Source organism: Nannospalax galili, unplaced genomic scaffold (genome assembly GCF_000622305.1).
Source record: "Nannospalax galili isolate Female #2095 unplaced genomic scaffold, S.galili_v1.0 scaffold356, whole genome shotgun sequence".
Lineage (NCBI taxonomy): Eukaryota > Metazoa > Chordata > Mammalia > Rodentia > Spalacidae > Nannospalax > Nannospalax galili.
The window spans coordinates 63,370-87,528 of record NW_008338126.1 but is presented as its reverse complement, the minus strand read 5'-3'; the positions used below and the strand labels follow the sequence as shown (position 1 = coordinate 87,528).

Genomic DNA, 24,159 nt, shown 5'->3' with positions numbered 1-24,159 from the left:
CCCACCATTCTGGCCTATGTGCTATTGTGAGACAAAATGCACTGCCCATCTTCACGTCAACTGTTTTTGTTTGGACTTCGCGATTGATGTCAAGCTCCATCTAACAGCTTTCCTGCCTCCTAAATGCTCCCAAAGCTCGTTTATCTTTGGCTCTTGCATTTCACATTGTACAGTGGATGGAAGAGCAAGCTTTAGAAGCAGATAGGCTTATATCCAAATTCTGACTCCACCTTCTCTCATCCAGGCAAATACCATGTGCAACCTGATCGTAGCTCCAAGTGCAGTTATATATGACGAACCCTATAGAAGGAATAGAGTTGCTGTACATAGTGTCCATTACGCATAGCAGGACCTTGATAAATAAAAGCTAAAAGGGTTTCCATAATATTCTTGTGTTTGAGACTCTCTGATTTCAGCTCAAATCCATCATATGAAAAGAGTTTTGGTAATGGTAGCCCAACCCTTCGGCAGAGAGGAAGGTGGGGTGTTGGTCCAGCCAAACAGGCGCAGGCTTGACTCTCTCTCCTGCTCCCCTTCTCCCACTGGATCTCATCTATGTTCGTACGTGCCTTTTTGCATCTTTTACCTTTGTGGGAAGTAGGAGGGCCTTTAAAAGGGTCATTTCAAAAAGCAGGAGCCATTATCCTCTCCTGATCACAGTGCAAGCTTTGAATTTCATATACACAGACCATCACCATGGCAGTGACTTTGGATTTTGCCAACTGAGGGAATGTTGGGTGACCTTTTCTCACTGTGTTTACAGTTGACTCACACCTGCCCTCTGAAGATTTAGGAAGGGAGGGAATCAACACGGAGCAGGAGGCAGGTGGCTGCAAGCTGGTTTTCACACTCCCTGGTACTATTCCTCTCCCCCCACCACTCTCCTGCACACCTCCACCCCAGCACACATTTATAGTTCTTTCCACAAATTACCAAGGGTTGGTTTCCTATCCTTTGGCCAAAAGATTGGTGAAACCGGCTTTACATCTTCTCCTCCTGACTGTACCAGGCATGGAATCAGGGTCCTGAGGGCTCAGGTCAGCCCTTCTCTAGTCAGGGGCGAAGGGAGGGAATCAACACGGAGCAGGAGGCAGGTGGCTGCAAGCTGGTTTTCACGCTCCCTGGTACTGTTCCTCTTCCCCCCTTCTCTCCCACTCTCCTGCACACCTCCACCCCAGCACACATTTATAGTTCTTTCCACAAATTACCAAGGGTTGGTTTCCTATCCTTTGGCCAACAGATCGGTGAAACCAGCTTTACATCTTCTCCTCCTGACTGTACCAGGCATGGACTCAGGGTCCTGAGGGCTCAGGTCAGCCCTTCTCTAGTCAGGGGAGCTTCCCAGTTGAGCAACGTTAGCCGTTGTTGCTACTGTCTACGTGAGATGGGGTGAAACAATTCTCCCTTTTAAACTCTTCAGCTATGTTTGGTGTTCTCATAGCACACACGGCTGAGACAGAAGGATGGAGAGTTTGAGGACAGCCTGGGCTACATAATGAGGTGTGATCACAAAGAAAAACTCAGTATGGCGGTGGGTACTGGAGAGAGAACTCAGCAGCAGTTAAGACTGTGGCAGTCACTGTCACTCATGTACACACACACACACACACACACAATTTAAAAATAATAATAAACTAATAAATACTTTTTAAAGTACAGGGGGTGGGAGACTTATACTTCTAATAGCAGTTCAGAATAAAATAACAGATGTATATACCCCATGGTAAATATTTTTAACATAAAATGTACCATCTAAGCAATTTAAAATTTTAAAGTTTAGTAGTGCTAAGCATATTTACAGTGTTGTATAACCAATCTCCAGAACGCTTCATCTTAGAAAACTAAAACTCTATGCCAGTCAAAGAGCAGCTCTGAATTCCCCTTCTCACTACACTTTCTGTCTGTGTGAGTTCGACTGTTCTAGGTACTTATACAAGTGAGATAATACAGGTTTTGTCTCTTCATGACTGTACTAAGTTTATTTAACTTAGTACAATAGCCTCGAGGTTTAGCCATGAGGTAGAAAGTGTTGGAATCTCCTTTCTTTTAGCTAGGTACGCCAGCCCACACATATAATCCTACCAGCTAGGAGTTGAGGCAAGAGGATCCTGAGTTCATGGGCAGCCCGGGCTATATACTTAGGTTCCTTGTCTATTTTCGCTACTGGAAATTGTATTGTTATAAAACTCTGTGTACAAACATCTTTTTGATACCCTGCTTTTGTCTCTCTTGGGTACGTTCCCAGAAGCGGGATTGCTGGATCATATGGCAAGTCTATTTTTAATTTTTTTAGAATCCTCCATACTGTTTTCCATGGCAACCACACGGGTTCCAATTTATCAACACACTCACCAGCCCCTCTTTTCCCAGCAGCAGCAGCTGTCCGAATGGGTGTGAGTTGGCCAGTGGTTAATAGTTTTGAAGTAATATAATGATTTTTTTCTTCACTATCTGAAGTCATATGAACTACAATGTTATTACTTAGTAGAATTTTATCTTCTGTAGAAGTGATTATGCAAAGCCCAAGTGGGAAACAGAATTTTGCATTCGATAACCTCCAAACCAAGGGGCTGTGCAAAGATCGCTGGTTCAGGGTGGAGCAAACCTGATTATTCTTGGCTCATTTCCTCTTTCAACAAATGTTCATTAAGTGCCTACTATATATATATATATAAGACACGTTTTTCAACACTGAAAGATTCTGCTCTTAAATATTACATTCTAACATCAGGGAGAGGCAGGCTTTAAGTAAATACACAAGAAAAGATTAGAGACAGGTGCTCGGTAGAGAATGAAGCCAGTGACGTAACGGTGTCTGTCGTCACCCGATCTTCAGAGGTACTGTAGAAAAGTCAGTCATTCCTTTGCTCAGTCATGTGCTAGAGCAGCTATTGGCCTGGGTGATAGTCAAAGCTTTTTCTAGCACTAGATTTAGAGTTCCTTTGTACATGGCAAATAGATGCAATACATTCTGGCTTTATTATTCATCACCTACTGTGGGAATTTAGAGTTGGGGGCATGAGATAAGTGCATAGGGATGAGGTGGGAGGTGACAGTGAGTTAAAAACACGATCCTTTTCTGAGGATCCCACAGTGAGTATGTCCCCAAATCTTTGTGCTCTTAAGTCTTCATCGGCCTGCAAGCCCACCCCTTCTTCATGTTATTTCCACCGCCTGGAAGTCTTTCTCATTCACTGTTGGAACAACTTCTCTATGGTCTCTTTGCTTTGACCTGAGCTCTTCTAATCCTCCATTTACCCAGCTGTTAGATCTGTTTAACAACACAAATCTGATAATGTAATTCCCTTATATGCTTAAAAATCTTCAATTTGGCTTCCTGAGCTGCAAATCAGCTCAAACTCTTTTGCGTAGCCCTTAAGACCCCTCCTAATCCTTATTCTGTTAATTCTCTGACATCACCGGAGCCCCTCCCCCACAGGCTTGTCCTGCGTTCCCCTCAATGCCCTGTGTATACTTCCCTGCACCTATGAGGATCTCCTGCCTCTCTGCTTTCAAATGTGCTGTTTCCTCAGTCAGGGATACCCATCTCTCTTTCTCCCAATTTCTTGAGCTAACAAATTCAGCTCATGTCACTCTGACATATTTACTGTTTGCTTTCAAGGTGCCAGGCACTAAAGTTACGAGAATACGTAAAGCAGTCCCTTTCACAGTTGGTGAAATGTGGAAGACAGACACCCATGGATCATTGCAGATGCAAAGATAGCTTCCTGGAGATGACCGCAGTCAATGAAGTAAGAACAGTGGGAAGGGTAGTCCAGAGACCGCAGTAGAAATGTGGAGCAGCCGGAAGAATAGCAATTCCGCTCACCACTGCCCCTTATGGTAGAGGGTGAGGCTGTGAAGTCAGAGACCATGTCTTCTATAAGTAGTTGAGGAAATCTTTAGAGTGCGTGGCAACCTACTGATGACTTTATCACTGAATAGCTAAATACTGTTTATAAGAGATATGTCTTTCACATCCTCTCTAGTAAAACAGCAACTCAACCTTCACTCCCTGTACCCAGGCTCATCCAGCTCTGGACTGTGAACCTGCTCTTCTCGCAGAGGCTGGACAGGTCAGAGCTACATCCCCCAGGCATTTTCTCTGCTGCAACTTTCTAAGCTCAAGCAACAAGAGCCTATCTTCTGGGAGCACAGCGTGGCAGAGGTTGCTGTGCTTGTGCCTTGGACGGTGGCACCCACAGATTCCCATGGGAAAAATCCTCCATGTAGCATACAAGATCTTTCCTAGTGTTCTAGTAATTCCCAAAGCATTCTGTAATAAACCCCTTGCTGTTCTGACAAGTAGCAGCAGATTTAGCGATTGGCAGCAGAAAACAGTGACCGATCTGATCTGCTTTGCTTTTTCCCATAGCACCCCAGAGCACCCAGCATTCTGTCCATCTCTCTCAGTTGGGGTGCAGACTCGTTTAGGGTGAGCCCCTGTTTGTATTTTAGTCTTTGTTCACCAGTACCTGCAAGAATATTTGTCTTATGTCAGCTGTGCAATCAGAATTTGGTGACTCAGTGAAGATTTACAGGACTTTCCAAATCCGTTTGATACAAGAACAGTATTTTTTACTTCTACTCCAGCCCTGTGGCTCACAAAATCTTTGGTGAATAAATGAATCAGTGAATGAGCCCTTTAAAAAGTTAGTAGGTTCATAGGATACATAGATGCTAACTGTACAACTTTAAACTTTTATCATCTTTGGGAGGGCAGCTTAGAATGTCCACAGAAACAAATTACTCCCTTTAATATCTGATGATAACATTGAAAACAGCTTTGGAAAACAGCCTGGGCACTTCTGATCTGAACTGGGTGAGCCTCAAGGGCTTCATTTGGGAGGCACAGACCAAAGTCACGCCCGAGATATTGTGGGAACAAGCTAAGATAAAAGGCAGCGGTGTCCTCCAAACAGAAGGGGCTTATCTCTGCTGTGGACAGGGGGCAGGCACCACAAACAAAGAAAGCTCTGCTTCAGGAGGAGGAGGAGGAGACCAAGGTGAAATGTGTCCAAGTTTGAGGCCCAGTTCCTTGAGTGTGATATCATTATATCTAGATTAATATATTTAGTCAATCTTGGAGAACAACACAAACATGTTCAATTTTCATTTCACAGAAATCTGGAGTAATGAAAATAACAGCATGTCTATATAATAGACACTGTTCTGAGTGTTTTATGAATGTTAGATTCTTGGCTATAAATAATTATCAAGGCACAGAAAGCCTAAGTGACTTCTTCAAGGTCACAGAAAGTCAAAGCTGAGGTTTGAATTCATGAAACCTGACTTTTGAGCTCTTGCTTTGTCCTGGTCTTTGGAAACCTAACAATTTATTTGGCAAGTCTAGATTTTTTTTGATACTTAAAAAAATTTTAATAAACAAACTAACCCATAACCATATGGAGTGCTCCAGGAAAACCTTCCTAAAAAGAACCCCCCCCCTTTGCTAGTTTCAGAGACTGCTGATAATTATGTTTTTTATCTTCATCATCCTTATGATGCTTGGGCATATTGCCTTGATTAAGCTTCACAATAGCCTATAACACAGACATTGTTACTTCCCTGTTATAGAGATAAACTAATGAATAAAGAGAGGTTAACTAGCTTTCCTAATTTAAATAGAAAGTTGCACAGGAATTTGTATCCAAGTCTGTGTAATCTCACGACTGCTTTTAACTATTCTGCTAATGTACCTTACTTAGAAATTTGGCACCAGTGTACAATTCTTTTTCTCTCAGAAATTTCATAGTTAATTGTGTGTATGTCACATTTCCATTAGAAATCATATAATAATCACAGATGGCTTAGTAGGAGAAAGTGCTTCCAGAGCAAGTCTGAAGACCCAAGTTTGATTCCCAGAACCCAAGGTGGACGGAAAGACTCGACTCCTGTGAAGTGTCCCTCTGACCCCCACCAGCAGACTGTGGTGCATGTGCGCTTGTGGTCATACACATACATCACATATATACCACACACACCCCATAGTAATAATAATAAAATAATTTAAATATATAATTTCTCTGATAATGACCGGAAAAAATGTGATATTCAAGAAACAAATCTCTAAATTTATTTATTTTATTTTGTGTGTATGAGTGCTTTCCCTGCATGCATGTAAATGCACCGTGTATGTGCCTGGTGTCCACCAAGGTCAGAAGAGGGCATTTGATCCCTGCAACGGGCATTACAGACACTTGTGAGTTGTCTCTTGTTCCTAGGGCAGGTGCTCTGTTCTTATCCCTTCCTACGGATCTTAGGAATTAATCACTAGTACCAGGAACACAGACAGATTCACCAGTATCAAGGTCTTAGAGTCGTAAAGGCTGAATTGAAGCCCTTTTATTCATGAAGCGTGACTCAGATGCTATTTTTATTCCTCTATTTCTTCCTCCTAGCTTGCACTTGGCAGCCATTACTGCTCCTTTCACTGGTCCATAATCCCTTGGCTTCTGCTGCCTTCCTTGTGCCTTGGATTTTGAACTTGCATAGTTCTTTCGGCTCTTGTATTTGCTTACCAGGAGAGACCCTTTCAGACATGTGATAAACCTTTGCCAAAGTGAAAGTAACCCAGAAAGGTAACTTTTACAAAGGGTATGCTGTGTGGAAATTCAGATCCAGCAAACACACCTGACCCAGAACTTTGATAGGTTTTTATCCCTAATGCAAGAGTACTGGATTTTTTTTTCCCACCGAAAAAAAAGTCTTTCCCCGTTGGCTAATTTAAAAGAGTTGGTGCAAAGGCAGAAAAGGGTTGGCCAAAGAAGGGGAAGGGCTCCATTTTCCTAAGCCATCAGGTTCAGGGAATATCCAGGCCATCATGTAAATAAAAGTCTTACAGAGTGTATGTGGGGGCAGGATTTAAAGATTAGAAACCCTTGTCATAAACTAAAAGTTTTACAGGGTTTGAAAGAAGACTAATATTTAATGTGTCCTACACTGTCACAAAGGTATAAAGACTGATAATGGCTACCTGTCACCCTCAAGTGTCTGAGCCTCAGTGAGTGTTCCCCAAACCTTATAAAGAAGGAATCTACAACTCCTGGTGCTACTAGTGAGACCACCCACCCATCAGGACTCTGCCCATTGTAGACCAAGAAGGCAGCCTATAGAGTACAGTGGGGTCATGTACCTGGGGCACTCAACTCAGGTCCCAGATCTGGGTCTGCTTGCTTCTGCCTCGGTGCTTATCACATTCTGATTTAGCTGTTCACTGGTCAACTTCTCTCACTGAGCTTCATTCTTTTCAATGCAAGAACCCTATCCATCCCTGCATCTTCGGCTGATAACTGGGCCAGCAAGCAGAGCAACTCAAGACATTTGATCTCCAGTCAGCGAAGGCAGATCTATAAACAATTGCCTAACCATAGCACTGTCTGTTTTGTCAATAAATATATAGTGGCATCAAGAATCAGTTTGGGGCCTGAGAGGTGGCTTAGTAGGTAAAAGTATTGCAGTATAGCATAAACCTGACAACTTGAGTTCAATTGGATGAACCCACAAGTAGTACAACGCAGTGGCTTGGACGTGTAATCAATCACACTTCCACGGTGAGACTCTCCCAGGCTAGCCAGCCTAGAGTACACAGAACAGATGAAATAATACCTGCCTCAGCAAGGTGGATAGAGCCGGTTCCTGAAAGCTGTCTTCTGACCTCTGCATTGCCCAAACAAAGGGATCCCCAACAGAAACCAGAAACCAAACGCTGCGCGATTCAGCCCCAAGCAGACTAAGCTTGTTTACGCATAAACAAACACACACAAACACACACACACACACACACGCATGCAGAGAGACAGACAGACAGAGACAGAGACATTAAGGAATCCATTTGGCAAGGCCTTTTCAGGGATTCTTTCCCACAGAAAATGAGACTGAAGGCTTTTCACTGGAGAGGGGACTCTGAAGACAGTTCGTGCTGATGGAACACTGCAAGCAAACGCAGGCAGGCACGCAGGTCCTCTGCTTCTCAAGGGGAACAGCTCAGTGCAGCAAGAACACTGCATTGGTGGTGGAGGAGGAAAGTCATGTTCATTTCAGGCCTTCAGAGCCTTCACTCAAGGAAGAAATGTAGAATCTCAGCTGCTTTTACAGGACAATAAGAAAGAGAAGACATTTTGGTGCAGAGGGCCTTTCAGAGGAGGCGACACTCTATCATTTTGCTAATCTTTAGTCCATACCTGCTGACACTTTTCCTTAAGAAGGCCTTTCTACCAGTATCCAGAAAACCACTAGAACTTTAACTCAAAGGTCCAAATAGTACTTGGTACCAATATAAATAATCGTCTCCCAGTGCCCCAAAGAAATACTTACATGCCAACTCTCTCCCATCAAATCCCTTCCATTCAGGTCTGTGCTTACAGAAATTTCATTTCTTGCTTTCTCAGTCTTTGGGAAGTTGCTTGGATTTCTAAGATTCAGAGGAGTATGTGTGTGTGTGTGCATGTGTGTGTGTGCGCGTGTGCACGCATGGAGGGAGGGCTCTGAGTGCATGTGCGTGTGCCACAATGGGGGTCAGAGGTGTCAGTCTTCACTTACCTTGTTTGAAACAGGGTCTTGTTCATGTAGGACAGGGTAGATGGAGCACTAGCCCAAGATTTAGATCTTACAAAACAAACTTTATAGCTACAATCTGTACAAAATTCTGGTCTAGATAATGAATCGAGAGTCAGAAATTCTCTAATTTTAGAAGGTCAACAGATTACAAATTCTGCATATTTAAGTCCTGGTGTGGTTTGCAGAGCTGCACTGGGCTCCAAGCTGCTACTACTTCCATAGGAAAGTTAACGCGCATTCCATATTAAGGTTCATCTAATACAGGATGAATACTGACCATAAATTGCCTTGGGTTGGTTCAGGTAGGGTTTTGGTACCAAAACAATTATGACAAGTTAGTTTTTAAAAACTTTCTGGTTTTGCTGTTTTGAGACAGGGTTTGACTATCTAGCCCTGGCTGTCCTAGAATTTGCTGTGTAGACCAGTCTAGCCTCAGACTTAGAGAGATCCACTTGACTCTGCCTCCTGAGTGCAGGGATTAAAGGTGTGTGACACCAGGCCTCACCCAAATTGGTCATTTTTAAAGCTTATTGCATGTTGTAATTGTGGATAGGGAATTATAGGCTTGCTCCTGTTCATTTACTATGAATTCCTTCAAGGCTTAAAGAGGAAGAAAAAGGCCAGTTAGTCTGTGTCGGTCATAATGAATTATCTGCTATGACTGCAGATAACCCCTAATCCAGTGGGTCATCTGCTGCTACTTAGAAATTTGCTAACTGGCAATTCACCTTCGCTTAAACATTTCCTCAGTAAGCTGATGGCTACAGGACATAGTTCTATTTGACTTTTGATTCTATTTGTGAAAATTTAACATTTTTTTCCCCATAACTCATTATCCGATAAGATACTCCTTCAGCCACTGGATGTGGTCTCACACTGTTACATGCCCTCCTCCCCACTGTGTTCCTTCCCCGTATCTCTGGTGCTGGGATTCAAAGCCAGGACTTTACATCTACTAGACAAATGCCTTGCCACCGAGGCCCTGCCATTCATCACTCTCTGCTGCAATCACATAGTCCTGCTGGGCTTGCTAGACGAGGGCCGTGCGTCCCTGCATCCCACCACAGCCTGCCCTCACCTACTACCTGAAATGACTGGACCGCCTTTGCAAGACATCCACTGTTCAAGTTCTACTTATCCTTCTACGTGCAGTTCAGAAGCTCCCCTGAAGCCCTCATCACTGGCCCTTTCAACTTTAACCTCTCTCCCCTTAGAGAGAGGCAGTGGCTCTGGGTCTTAGGTGTGTCCTGAAATGGCCTGTGGACTCCTGAACGTGCCCTGCTGAAAGACTCTGGGTGTCTACACCTAACAAATCAATGTGAGTACTTATCGTATGGACAGCTCAGCATCTGGTTCAAGGGCAGATCTGGACACACAGCTCTTCTGCTGACTGTCTCCTTTGGTCTTACATGTCATCACTTTTTTGTTCTATTGTAATTACTCAAGTGAATACTCTGACTTCCCCACATTCCACGAGCTTGTTAATGGCAAGTAGAACAGCATACTCATCTTTGCAGAGCCCACAAGTTCTAAGTGTTCAATAAATATTTACCAAGGCAATTCTGAATGTAATGAATGGATTTCTGCTAGTGGCCTAGAGGGGATTCTCTTTTCAAAATGGCTTTCTCAGAGAACCACCAATTAATTTCCTGCCAACAATGCATCTAAGTTGTGCTCCAATCACGCTACCTCCCCTTATTAATAGCCTTCGGTAGTCCCACGTGCCTGATGGAAATTATACATCCTTAAGCCACATACACAAAGGCTCTGTCTAATGCTATCCTGCCTCCACCCCATCTCCATTCCCCACCACTTTCTACTGTATTAGACTCAGGCCCCCAGGAAAGCCGAGTCGCCGCTGTGCGTTTGTTCATGGTGTTCCTTCTGCCGGAAATGCCCTTTCCATTTTTACTTCCTGGGTTTGTATTCGTCATTTGAGATACACTGAGTTGCCAGTCTTTCCCAGAAGTGTCTTCCAGCTCTGGGTTGGGCAAAGTGTACTTGGTCTGTGCTTTTACAGCAGTCTCTGCTCATATCTGTGTTTCCAGTTATGTAATTTTATTACAGTCATCATATATGAATCTGCTTTTACCACACCCCACTCAAGCAGAAGTAGTCAGAGACACGGACTATATGCTTTCCCACTCATGTTTCTGTCACTGTATCTAGGCACACAGAAAATACATAGACAATGCATGTCCTTTTAATTAAACTGAGCCATATTTGTATGTATTTGTGGACGTCAGACTGAGGAACAATCAGGCTTCATTCTAGATAAAAGAAAATGGTGGGTGCACTGGATTCTTATTACATCGCACCTTTTCATGCTACTACATTTCCAGGTGTATGTGGAACAACACGTCTCTGTTGCCAGTTACTGTAATCCAAAAACAGGCTCTGAGTCCCCCAAAGACAAGGACAAAGCCAAGGATCAGAATTTTCTCAAGTTTTCTTGGGTCACAAACCAAATGAGTGCTGGAGCCAAAGTCAGACCCCAGCAACAACCTACAGCCTGTAGTGTTTTGAAATAAACTCTGCTACCCCACATTTTCCCCTTAATGACAAGGCCTCTCATCTCCTCCCACCTACTCCCCATCATCCAACACTTTCCTTTTGACATTCAGTCTTGTGGAAGAGACCATAAGATGTGACAATGACAGCACCCTAAGGTCACTGCTGGGATGGAGCAGCACCAGAGCAGGGTGGGGCAAACTTAACTGGATGTGAGGAGCAGGTGACAGAGAAGACATGAAAACAGACAGGAAGGAGCTTGGCTGCCATTAGGAAAGGAAAATTACAGGTTGAAGAGATGTGATCTTAAAATGCCTGAGTCCTGGAAAGCCCCAAAATGGAGATTTTGGAGCTGGGCCAACTGCTGTCCCTATGGCTAAACAGAAGATTAGGGGGGCTGGGCTACATCCCCAGCCCTGCAGCACATTTCATTTTCATGGTTCACAGTGCCTTCAGAGAGGATTCCGAGACATTGTGACAAGAAAGACATTTTCTTTGTAGGCACATGTGAGGGCAGATGCACGTGTGTGCAGATGTACATGTTGATGTTTGAGCATGTGTGTACATGTGTGTGCAGAGGCCCAAAGCTGACATTGGTTATCTTCCTTGATCACCGTCCACTTTAGTTATCCGGGCAGGGTCTCTTGCTGAACCTAGAGCTTGCTGCTCTGGTTAGTGTAGTTAGCCAGCTTGCCCTGGGGGTACCCTGGCTCTGCCTTCTGAGAGCTGGGATCACAGGCCTCCAACCATGCCTGCCGGCATTTCCATGCACTTTGGGAAGCTGAACTCCAGACCTGTGCAGCAAGCATTTTATCTACTGAGCAATCTTCCCAGTCCAAGAAAGTGATATTTTGGAGCCTGCAGATCCCCTGACTCAAGGCACAGGCCTGGGCAGTAACCTGAGCAAAGTGACAAGCAGAGTGAACAACTGCTTGCTATAGACTCGGGAGATTTAAGATGGCCTTTGGGAAATCTGCCAAACAGCGTGGCTCAGGACTGCTTCCAGACACCAAAATGTCACTGAACTGTGTGTTGTGTTGGTGCTGAGGGTCTCTGAGGAAAAATTGGGTCATACATCTCAAATGACAGTTTTAAAATGAAATTTCTGGCAAAGGGACTGAATTTTAACTTGGTTAGTAGTTGGGATCAGGGCCTCAAGTCAGAATTTACAATGTCTACAAACCTACCACAGTCTGCTAACTGCTACTGCCCATCCCTGGTTACCTGTCCCACACTCATCTGACATGTCAGCCAGAGGGAAGAATGGGGCTTCAGGGTTGGACAGATGGCTCAGTGTGGAAAAGCCTTTGCCATGCAAGCTTGACAACCTGAGTTCAATTCGCAGAATCACAGTTGTGTCTTCTGACCTCCACATGCACACTGTGGCATGTATCCACACACACACACACACACACACACACACACACAGTTGAAAAAGAAAAATGAGCATGGGTTCATTAGAAGCTGCCAGGTGGGGAGTGGGAAAATGGACAGAGAGCACGTTTACTAGAGTGAGCCTCCTGCTTATCCTGCTGTGCTCATGTGCTCCAAACAGAACAATTAGTCAGTGTCCTTTGGGGTTATGACAATTTTTGTAAAGTGCAATTTTCCAAACACACACAGGTGAGGTGAAGGGTTAAATAGCTTCTTTGAGTCATTTATTGCTTTCACCCTTCACCGTATATTTCTTAGATTTGTTTTGTGTATTTGAATCCCAGCCAAATGAAGAAACAGTAAAAAAAAAAAAAAAAAGTCAAGCCCCATTTTAAATGCAGCTGAGCAGATCTAACAGGTGTTAGAGACACTTTAAAGAAGGGACAGCAGTCCTGTCTGGGTTTCTGTCTATTCCACATCTTTCCACAACAATCGCAAGGGGACTTGCTTTTAAGATCTAAAGTGCCTGTCATCTTTATCGCGGTTTTCATCTCCATCATTACAACCATCCCACCTAACATGCCAGCTGTAATTGGTGCTTCCTAGACGTAACCGTGGAACCCCTAGCAGCCTGAAAAGGAAGAAGTTAGCTTCATGTTACAGATACAGGAACTGGGCCTTGGACAGACAGCAGCTTAGACTATGGACTAAAATCCACACCGTGGACTCAGGAGTCCAGAAGCTTGTATTTGGCTCCTGGCTTTCTCTCTCACTGATGTACTTTCAGTTGAATCTTAATCGCCTCAGTTCTGATAAATAAAATGACATTAGTAATAGAACTTACTCAACTGCCAATTAATTTAGACAATCCATGCAAATGTTCACCACAGTGCCTGGTTCGTAGTATATTTTCTGAAAAGACTAGTTGATCATCAATGGTTTTTGCTGAAGTTTTCAGTTATTAAGAGGAAATTTCACCAATTCAACAAAGAAGTCTTCTATCGTTTGAATGTGCACTTTACAAGCCCACGTGTTAGAAACTCATTACATTTACATATTAATGGTATTTAAAGACGAGGTCTGTGGAAATCATTTGGCTTGGATGAGGTCATGAAGATGAGGCCTCCATGATGGCATCATTCGCTTTGTAAGATGAGGATGAGAGACCCAAGCTAGCACGTGTTCTGACACACCATCTTATGATGAGGCAAAAAAGTTCTTACTAATGCCAAGAAGAAACCAGTGTCCTGCTCAGACTCCCCACGTCCAGAATTTTAAGATATAATTTCCTCTTCTTTATAAATTATTCAGTTTCAGTTATTTTGTTAATAGCCACAACAACAGGACTAAGATGAGGTTTGAGTCCCAAGCTCCAGATCTTTTTACTATAATACAGGCCTTTGCTCATCATTATTTTGTCTATTTTAACCTGAAGCAGTCATGGAGAAGTGATCAACTCCATTTTACAGGTAAAGAAACTAAAGTTGAAAGGGTCAAGACACTTGCCTAAGATAGAAGAGCTGATAAGTGGCAGACCTAGTCTCCTGAGTGCCATCCCCAGCTCCTTCCTACATACCAACAGCCTCGGGTTTGACTGAGAACTGTCAAGAAATGCAGTGAAGGGTGTTTGAAAGCCTTTCATCTGGGACAAAAATCTCTTCAGCCACTAAGAACTGTGCTGTGCACATATGCATTTTTCTAAGTCACCCAAAGTACCTCGGGACCGTCTTTAAAGTGCTCAGCACTTTAAGGAGCAGCCAAACCAGAGCCCCTGTGAGAGAGATTCAGAGCAGGTATACACCAGTCCTTAATGAAGACTCCTAGAACCAGCCCAAAAAGTCCTTCCCCTTGAGAGATGGCCAGCCATGTGGGGCCACCACCGCTTTCTACCCTGCTGTTTCCTAGGAAAGATGCACCCTTGGCCCTTTGGAGGAAACCGTGCACAGAAGGCTTTAAGGACAAACCCTACGCTGTGACAGAGCACTGACCACTACCTTGGTTCTCTGCCATGGATGTGTATGTCTCAGCAGTTACTTTACATCCCCCCTTCCCAGGGGATGTACTGGTTTTCAGACATAATGAGTGCTCCTTGCATTTCTAAGAGGTCAGATGCCTTCAATAGATGTTAATCCTCTACTAGACATGAACCCAAGCTGCTCAGCTGTGTGCCTCCAGAGGCAACAGTCACCCTATGATCACTGAGCCCATTCACAGACCACCAAGTGAACAGCCATTGTACAACTCGGTGGTGACAGTGACGGACAAATGCTGTGTTCTCTTGGAACTTTCAAGCAAGTAGGTTGTTTCAAACTTCGACAGAGACCATCCATCTAGTAGTATTCAAGACATGTGACAAGACCTCATAGACTGTCAAGCCTAACACAGGTTTGTATCCTTTATCTGAAACGCCCAAATGAAATTCCAGATGTTTTAAAAAATATTCACAGAAGGGACTAGAGAGATGGCTCAGTGGTTAAGAGCACTGACTGCTCTTACAGAGGACCCAAGTTCAATTCCCAGCACCCACATGGCAGCTAACAACTGTCTCTAACTCCATTTCCAGGGGATCCAACGCCCTCTTCTGACCTCTGCTGGCATTGCATGACATGGGTGTACCTACCTACATGCAGGCAATACACTCATACCGATAAAATAAAAATAATAAATAAAATGTTTTTAAAATTCACAGAAATTCACAAGTTGAACATCCCTAGTCTAAAAATCCAAAATCTGAAAAGCTCAAAATTTCCAAACTTTTTGAGCATCATATTGGCATTCAAAAACATTCAGGAGCATTTCAGATTTCAGAGCGTTTGGGATTTTAGATTTTCAGCCAGGGATATTCAGCTTGTATGTAAGTAACGGCTTGCTTTCTTCTCATCTCTAAATGCTTGTCTTTCTTGATGCCTCCAGTCTGGCCTCTTCTATTCCATATCTTCTTTTTAAACTGTAGTTCATGACCCCATGTGGGGTCTTAGAACTGAATGTGGAGTTTGTAAAGTTTGGTAACAGTAAAAGTGTTTTGAATGCTCAAAGACAAAAAACTAAGTCAAACTTTGCGCACCAAATCCGAGGTGTTTCTGACAGCCCTCACCTGTGCTGCATCACAGGCCTTCTCTGCAGCCTGGGCTCTGAACGCACTGCATGCATGCTTTTGGCACCATACATGCTGTCACACCACACATTACCAATGAATATTTGTCTGGAACACCTCAGTTCAGAATCAAGACTATGGTATGTCATGAGATACATCATTTTCACTGTACGTAATTTTTTTTTTTTATTTTTGTGGAAACATAATGGTTTAATTATAAAAAGAAAAGACTTTTGTTTTCCCACCATCATTCCCCAGCATGTAAGTATCAAACTAGTATGTACTTGGATTATATTCTATTAGAATGTTTGGTTTTAAAGATTCTTATTTGAGCTACTGATTTGTTTCATTTAAAAAATCATTAAATAGACTGAGGAGATGGATCAGTGGGTAAAGTGCTTACTGAGCAAGCACAAAGACCTGCATGCAGATCCTAAGCACCCTTGTAAAAGTGGTGGTCTGCATCTATGACTGTGTGGTCGCATATTTCTAGGACCCCAGCACCAATGGGGCAGAGGCAGGTGGATCCCAGAGGCTCCATGGCCAGTCGTTCTAGCCAAGATGGCAAGCTTCGGGTTCAGTGAGAGACCTTATCTTAAGAAAAACAAAAAGTTAATCATGAGAGAGGACAAAACCTGATGCTTACCTCAGCTTTCCACATGTGCAAACATGGACAAACGCATTCCCACATAGATATGTACGTACGCACAAGAATACAACACACACACACAGAGTCACATGCACTAAACACAGTCTTTGGTTGGCATCCTGCAAATTCAGGCTCTGTTGCCTTGACAAAACTGTTTCTGTTCTCTGTTCTCCTGTTTCCTGATAAGTGAATGTGGACCGAATGACTCCCATCATAAAACTGTCATGGGCACACACTGATGTTGGCCTGGCACAAAGGAGGCCCCAGAGCAACAAGCAACAGTGTTAGGATAGACAGAGTGCACATACAGAGTGACGATGATGGTGAGGATAGTGATAATGTTGATATACTCGTGACTGTAACAATGATGCTGACGAGGTGATTTCCTGTGGCAAAGAACACGTACTCAGTAAATACATATGAAAGTAATTGGCCTGATACTTTCAGATGGAAGATCACTTATCAGCCCTGAAGGTGGCATTTCACTTTCCACTGACAGAGATGCTCCAGTCTTGGCCCCCTCTGCATTCACAGACGTGAAGCATCCACATACTAATTCACCTCCAATCTGTGAAATGACCCTATGTTGTCACCCTCTTCCCCTGTTCCCCTTTCTGCCTCCCACCTTGTGCCCAGACCAGCTAATGTGCTTATTCTGAACAATGGCATGAGGCCCCTGCTGTAAAGATTCATTCTGCTCAGCTCAGGCTCAATCCATAGACTCATTTCTACTCTACTCTGAAGGTTCCTTTCCCAGTTTGGTTGGTGAACTGTGGAGGATAATAAAGGGAGCCTTGATGAAGGAAGGATCTGACAAAGACCACCAGCTGGAGACAGCCTTGAGTTGTTCTCACGGGTGTTGGACAGATTTGGTACTTGGCTTGGAGACCAGCTTGAGGCAAACAGCCAGAATAGTGGGAGGGCAGAATGACGCAGGCTCCCTGTCCAGCGTGCGTGCGTGGCTTCACAGAGTGCTAGTTGGGAATTTTCTCTGTGTTGAGAGACAAGAAGAAGTAAGGCCTTAATGCCACACAATGCTGCACAAATAAAAATCACAGGTAACCACCTGACTTTGAGAGAATGAAAAGAAAGAACAGGAGTAGGTGATGGCTTTCTGCTCCTAAGCTGTATTTGAGCCTTTGCCCTCAAGAAAATGTAAGGATTTGACTTAAATGTAGGAATGATACTCACATCCTACAGCCTTGGATGGAGAATCGGCTGGGCTGCTGGGATCTCTGAGAAGCCAGTTTCTCGGTGCCTCGGATTGTCTTTCTATAACATGAGCCGCCTTCCAGGTTTGAAACTTTGTGGTAAGGATTAGAAACCCCAGCATCTACTTTGACACTAGCCACAAAGTAAACAGTTAATAAATTCATGTTGAGCCAATGAAAATTCACTCTGGGACTCGGCTAACAACAATCTTACACAACTATAAACAATTAATTAGTTTTCATAGAATTTGTTACAGCCCGAGGAATTCAGCTAAAATATTTGTTGACTAATTAAAAATTTAAAGTCTGTTTCTCTATTCTGGTAATATTTAAAATGTAAATAATTATATTTGTTATTAACCACTACCAAGGTTCTTAATATCAAATCAAGTAAAATATGATGATACTTTGAATGGAATAAAGTCAACAGATGGAAGGCATTCCTTAAATGTACACCGCGATGTGTCCAGTACCAGAGGACATTCTGGATAAATAGAGCTGGGTGCCTGGACCTGGCTTAGCAGAGAAAGAGTGCAGCTGGCCGAGGACATCAGAGGCCGGTGCTGAGGCCACCTCCTGTGGAAACTCAAAAATAACCATGAACTGATTGATGAGCGGATGAATGACGCTCACCGCAGGTCTGGAGGAAAAGAGCAGTGGCTGAACGCAGGGCCCATAATGGTTCTATGAAGCTGTGTCTCAGATCTTTACCCACACTCCTGCTGGCTCGTAGGCTGCCCAAAAAAGGACAAATAGGAGGAGAAAGACTTAGCAAATTCAGGACCTGCTGTGAACTTCCATTTTTCCCTTCACACTCCTCACCTGAGATTCTTGTCCAGGGTTTATGCAGGACACAGCCCTCAGCAGAGATGTACAAGCCCCCTCATTTCTGTCCTATCCCCTCCCCCCTTTGTCCCATGCACTACAATACAGACATACAGCACAGCTTTGGGTCCTCAAGGCACCCTGCTTCCTGCTTCAGGTCCATGGTACATGCTGTCCCCCAAGGCTGGGGTGTCTGTCCCACATCCTTCATTGCTCGTGTTGTAGTGTGCTATCCTCCAAGCAAAACAGCCATCGTTTTCATCAGAACAGCCGTGGCTCCTCTTCGGTGACCCTCACAACTGGACCTACTGACTGCTGACATTCACTCACAGAAGTAGGAGTTGGGAAGGGTCATTGGATCCTCACTTGAGAGAGTCCAGACACTTCCTCTTCTACCTTCCTGCTCAGAGTATGTAATTCTTCCCTAACTGTATTGTGATCCCATGGTGTCTGAAGAGGCTAAAGTAGATAGTGTGTGGAAGGCTAACTGAAGACCATCCTCCATCTATGCCGCTATCAGGAAGTCATCATCCACGCCGGGGTGGTGTGGCTGCTTCTGGGTCATCCACACGCCTGTAAGTAAACCCAAGAAACTCATTGGCTCCCCAGGCTGGACTTTCTATTTTGTTTTATCACTGGTGTCCCAGAAGGGGAGTAGACGTACATTTACTTCTTTGAAGGGAAAGAGTTCCCCTCAACAGCTTGGTGAATGTCCTTCATCTTCTAGAGCATGATTAGAAATCATCTCTCCTGCTTGACTCACCAAGTGGAGTTAAAATAGCTTTCATCTCAGCATTCCGGTTATTTGGGTGTGGTTTTATTGTTCATACTGTGATTGTATCGTATTGGTTTTGTATAACCTCCTTATTGAACTCCAAACCATTTGAGGAAGGCCTAAATTGTTTCATTGTGTAAGTCCTTGGCACCTTGTCTATTAAATTAAAGATCTCTGGGATCAGATAGACTTCAATTCCTAATTCATGCCTTGGAAACTGTATGGTCTTGGCAGGTAGTTATTTAAACTCACTAGGGTTCAGCCTGAGATGGGGCACACTAGTGCTATTAATCCTCATCAGATTGCTAGGCAGATACAGTTATGATCTTCATAGAAAAGGCATAGTACCTAGGCCCCACGAATGTTATTTGTTATTATTGTAGTTATCATTCTTATTAATTATGTAAGTCATTGGAAAAGAATAAGAAATAAACTCTGCTTTTACATAATAGAATTCACAATATGAGAACGAGTAGTGTCAGAAATTAAATAGATATTTACATATTTTATTTTATTTTTTTATTTTTTTGGTCTTTTTGAGACAGGGTCTCCCTGTAGCCCCACCTGTCCTGGAACTCACTATGTAGACCAGGCTGGCCTTGAACTCACAGAGATCCACCTGCCTCTGCCTCCTGAGTGCTGGGATTAAAGGCGTGCGCCACCGCACCCGGCTCAATATTTTGAAAAACAATTTGAGACATGCTCTGAAAAAAAGTAGTCAGGATAGGCTAGGATCGTGGTAGACTGAATAATACCCCCACCCCACAACAGCTCCTAAAGATGCCCATGTCTTACTTAATTCTAGGAATCTGTGAATATGTTTTTATTATGCTCTTACATGGTGAAGGGACTTTGGAGATGGGGAGAGATAGTCTTGGCTCACCCAGCTGGGCTCAATTTATTTCAAGGACCACTATAAGAGAGAGGTAGGGAGTTCTTTGTCTTAGAAGATATAAGGCTGGAAGCAAGATCAGAGAGAAATACCACACTTCTGGGCTTGATGCTGAAGGAGCCACTAAGCAATGACAGCAAGTGGCCTCTAAGCTGATAAAGGTATAGGCACAGAGTGCTCTCAGAGTCACAAGGACACATATAGCCCTGCAGTCCCATTTGTTACAGCAGCAGTAGGAAATGAATACTCATGCTTTAAACAAAGACTCTGGGCAGGCAGTGGTCAGGATAGACTAGGTTGTGCTCTATTCAAGCAAACACTAAGTCTTACTGGCTTAACTCAAGATCACCCCCCCCACACCTTCAGTCCTCTCTACGTGTCCAAGCTGGACAAGAGGACTCTGTTCTTCACAGAGTTCTTCAGGGTTCCATCATCTGGCATGTCAACACCTGGGCAGGGTCAGTGGGGACAGACTTACACCTGCTTGCAGGTACCTGGAGTTTCACTTCCACTCACAGTCCATGGAAGACATTTGTCAGATGACTCCAATCTAACTTGAAGAGAAGTTGGGACTTGTTAGGAGAGCAAAGGGGATGTTTGGTGAGCACTGAGCATCACTGGCCATGGCACTGAAGGGCTGGCTTAGCAAGACCTTCACAAAGGAGTGGATTTTAAGATGGTTTTTAAGAGAAGAAGAGAGACGAGCTAGGTAAAGAGAAAACGATCACAGGCAAACTTGTGGAACAAAGGGATTAAAAAATGGAGGGAAGATGAAAGCATGTTCAGTTTTTCTAAGGCAAGGTGGACGTGACCAGTCACACTGAATTTAACAAGTACTTGCCCAAACAAGACAGGCAACAAGGCAGGAAAATTGTAGTTTTGCGTGATCAGAGCTCTGTTTTGCATAAAATTTCATCTACTTTTGTAGAAAGGCTGTTGAAATTTTTCCAAAAGGAATCTTGTGGGGTCAGGTTGGATGATAATATTTCTAGCATGGAGATTTCACCAGTGGAAGCCTATGTCCCTCGGTGTTCTTAATTAACATAAACTTGGCCTTACTAACTTGAAAACACACCTCTCTAAGTTGCAGTGCTACAACAGGTGTGATGGCTAATCTTGATTGTCAACCTAATAGGGTTAGAGTCAGCATGTGTCCTGCAAACTAGAGATACCTGGGAAGAAGGAACCTCGGTTGAGGAATTAGCTGCAGCGGACTGCCCTGAGGGCATGTCTGTGGTGCATTTTCTTGATCTGTAATTGATGTAGGAGGGCCTGGCTCACTGTGGGCTGTGGGCAGTCCCATCCCTGCAGAAGTGTACCAGTGCTGTAGAAGAAAGGTAGCTGACTGTGAGGCTGGAAATAAGCCAGTAAGCAGCTTTCCTCCTGTTTCAGTTCCTGCCTCCAAAATCCTACCTTGAGTTCCTGCCTTGGCTTCCCTGGATGATGGACTGTAACCTGTGAGCCAAATAAACCCTTTTCTCCCCAAGTTGCTTTTGGTCAAGGTTTATCAAAACAGCAGAAAGCAAACTAGAATTTCATGGAAAAAAATCTCTGGGCACCTCTGAGGATTATCTAGATTAGGTGAATTGTAGTTGGAAGACGCACCCTGGTCCATTTTTTTTCCTCTGAAATAATAAAACACTCTGACCCTAAGCAATTTAGGTAAAGAAAGTGTTTGTGTCTGCTTCCAGGTCACAGTCCATCATTGAGGGAAGTTAGAACAAGGACTCAAGCAGGAACTTGAAGCAGAAACCGGGGAGGAGCACTGTTTGATAGCTCTCTCACAGGCCCCTGCTTAGCAAGCTTTCTTATGCAGCCTAGGACCACCTGCTCCAGGATGGTGCTGCCCATTGTAGGCTAGGCCCTCCTGCATCAATTAACAATCAAGACAATGCCCCATAGACGTGCCTGCAGGCCAGTCTGATCTAGGCAAGTCCTCTCTCATATGACTCTAGGCTGTGTCAAATTGACAGTAGGATACACCTAAATGTAGACAGTACCATTCCATGGGCTGGGGTCCTAGACTGAGTAAAAAGGAGAAAAATTGCTGAGCACAGGTATTCATTGCTGTGTTTCCTGACTGTGGACATGAAGTGGGCAGCAGCCTCCTGTTCCTGCTGCCCTACTGCCCTGCATCGATGGGCGGCATCCCTTGGAACATAAGCCCAAACCAACCCTTTCTTCTTTAAGTTGCTTTTGACAGGTATTTAGTTAAAGCACTGAAATGAGTAACTAATATATCAGGTGACAACTTGAAAAACTACTCTAAGATGTAACAGAGTGGGACTGAGTTACAGTCCAGTCTTCACCTCACCGCACCCCAGGTATTTATTTGACACATTCATTGCATCTTGGCCATAGTGTCCTTCCAGGGGTATCTTGCTTTTGTAGTTCACAAAACTCTTCCCCCTACAATGTCATTTGATCTTCAGAACCATCTGGAAGAACACAGATGCAGTATTATCAACTCCGTTCAACAGAGGAGAAGCTTCGCCTTAAAAACCTTTAGCACTTTTGGTTGTGTGGCTAGGCTTCATCATTTTGGTTTACGCTTTTCTGTAATACGGTCCTTCCTGTTGTCTTTTTACCCTTCTGTATTCAGTCAGTCAAGTCTGTCACTGCCACACATTCCCCTGAGACTCTTCATGCCTACAAAGTCTACCGTGCTAGACTCAGAAAATGTAGCAAATACAGACATTTCATTAATAACTGCCAGTACTGAGAGCAGGCTATGTGTCAGATAATATTCTAAGAACTTTACACCTAAAACTCATTTATCCCTTACAAAAGTACCAACTATGTGACAAATTCCATTATAATATTTCATTTTGCAGATGAAGCAACTGAAGCCAGGAAGGTATAGCCTTGGTTCTCATGGCTCATGGCTAGGATGGGATTTGCACCCAGGTAGTCCATCACTGAGTTCATAAAAACTAGTCTTCCCGTCCCTTTCCTCCTCCTTGACTTCAAACAGGGCCTTGTACATGTTCGGCAGTTGCCTTTCCTCTGAGCTACACCCCGACCCCATCTTTAACTGCTCTAAGTGACACATCGGCGACAGACATGACACCCAAGCTTCATCTGCTCCTGTCTCAGTCATCACCTCTTTTATGTTCCCACTTAAAGTCCTCTATGACCAATGCCTCTGTCTCTTGAGCTTATTTGGGGGACATTTCCCCTTCAATGATCCTTAATGTCTTGTGTGTTTATCAGTGTATTTATTATGTTTATATTTCTGCTGTCCAAACAGACTGCAGGTTCCTTCACCAGATACCATCATCATCACCAGCAGCATCAGGTGGCACTTTTTTTTTAACACTCCCGTGGCACTAGGCACCATTCTAATTGTTCAATATGCGCCCCCAAGCCCAAGGCAGCCTAGGGCAGGCACTATCAACAGTCAGGTAGAGGCTTTCACTGAGGGACTCAGAGAAGTCGAATAACAGGCTGAAGACCACACAACCAATGGGTGGTAGTCCTGGGGTGGTTCAACCTCGGGAGAGGAAGGTGGTTTGCTTTTCTGGGGCTGTAGATGGAGCCAAGGCCTTATACATGCTTGACAAGAGATCTACCATTGAGTTACATGTACTCCAGCCCTGAAACTAAAGTTGTTCAGGGCACATTGTGTAAAAGTTATCTCCCATAAACTCTAGAACAGTAATATCTGACTGCGGAAAGATCAGTCATATCTGAAAGACACCAACACCATGAAACTCAAAGGTCCAACATGCCTATGAGTCTCCGGAAAACAAAAGCAGTTTTGATTATATACAACCTTTAGGGAAAATTGCGTGCCCCAAATATTCTCACTCTTCCTCAAATTTCTTTTAAAAAGATGTTTCTTCACAGTAGTGAATGAGACAGTAATAAATCTCCATGCAGAACAATAGCCAAGCAGCAACCAGCCTCCACCTGAAAATGTTGCTCTAAAGTAGAGCTGCAACTGTTTGAGCACTTTCCACTTTAAGTCCTTCAAACAACAGTGGGTGCAGACGTTCATCCCTATCTGTGGCGTGTAAATCTCCCACACCTTTTCCAGCCAAAGAGATACATATTGGAGTTGATTCTTCTTTTTAAGACCCTGCTTAGGAGGGAATATACAGCTTTGAGTCTCACCATGGGGAACATACGCCATGAACTCTATGTTCTAATCCAACCCAGGAATCTATGAAGAGTGGGAGCTGCAAGACATGGAGAGGAACCCCACTTACTGCCTTTCCTTGCTTCTAGCACAGAGTGAACAAGGGACAGGGCTTCCCAGAAGAGGCT

At 43.9% G+C, this 24,159-nt stretch overlaps 1 protein-coding gene across 1 annotated transcript in view; it reads right to left on the bottom strand.

The window, feature by feature from the left end:
• Fyb2 (FYN binding protein 2) overlaps positions 1 to 24,159 on the bottom strand; it is a 118,955-nt gene that overhangs the window by 85,034 nt on the left and 9,762 nt on the right. The window lies entirely within an intron of this gene.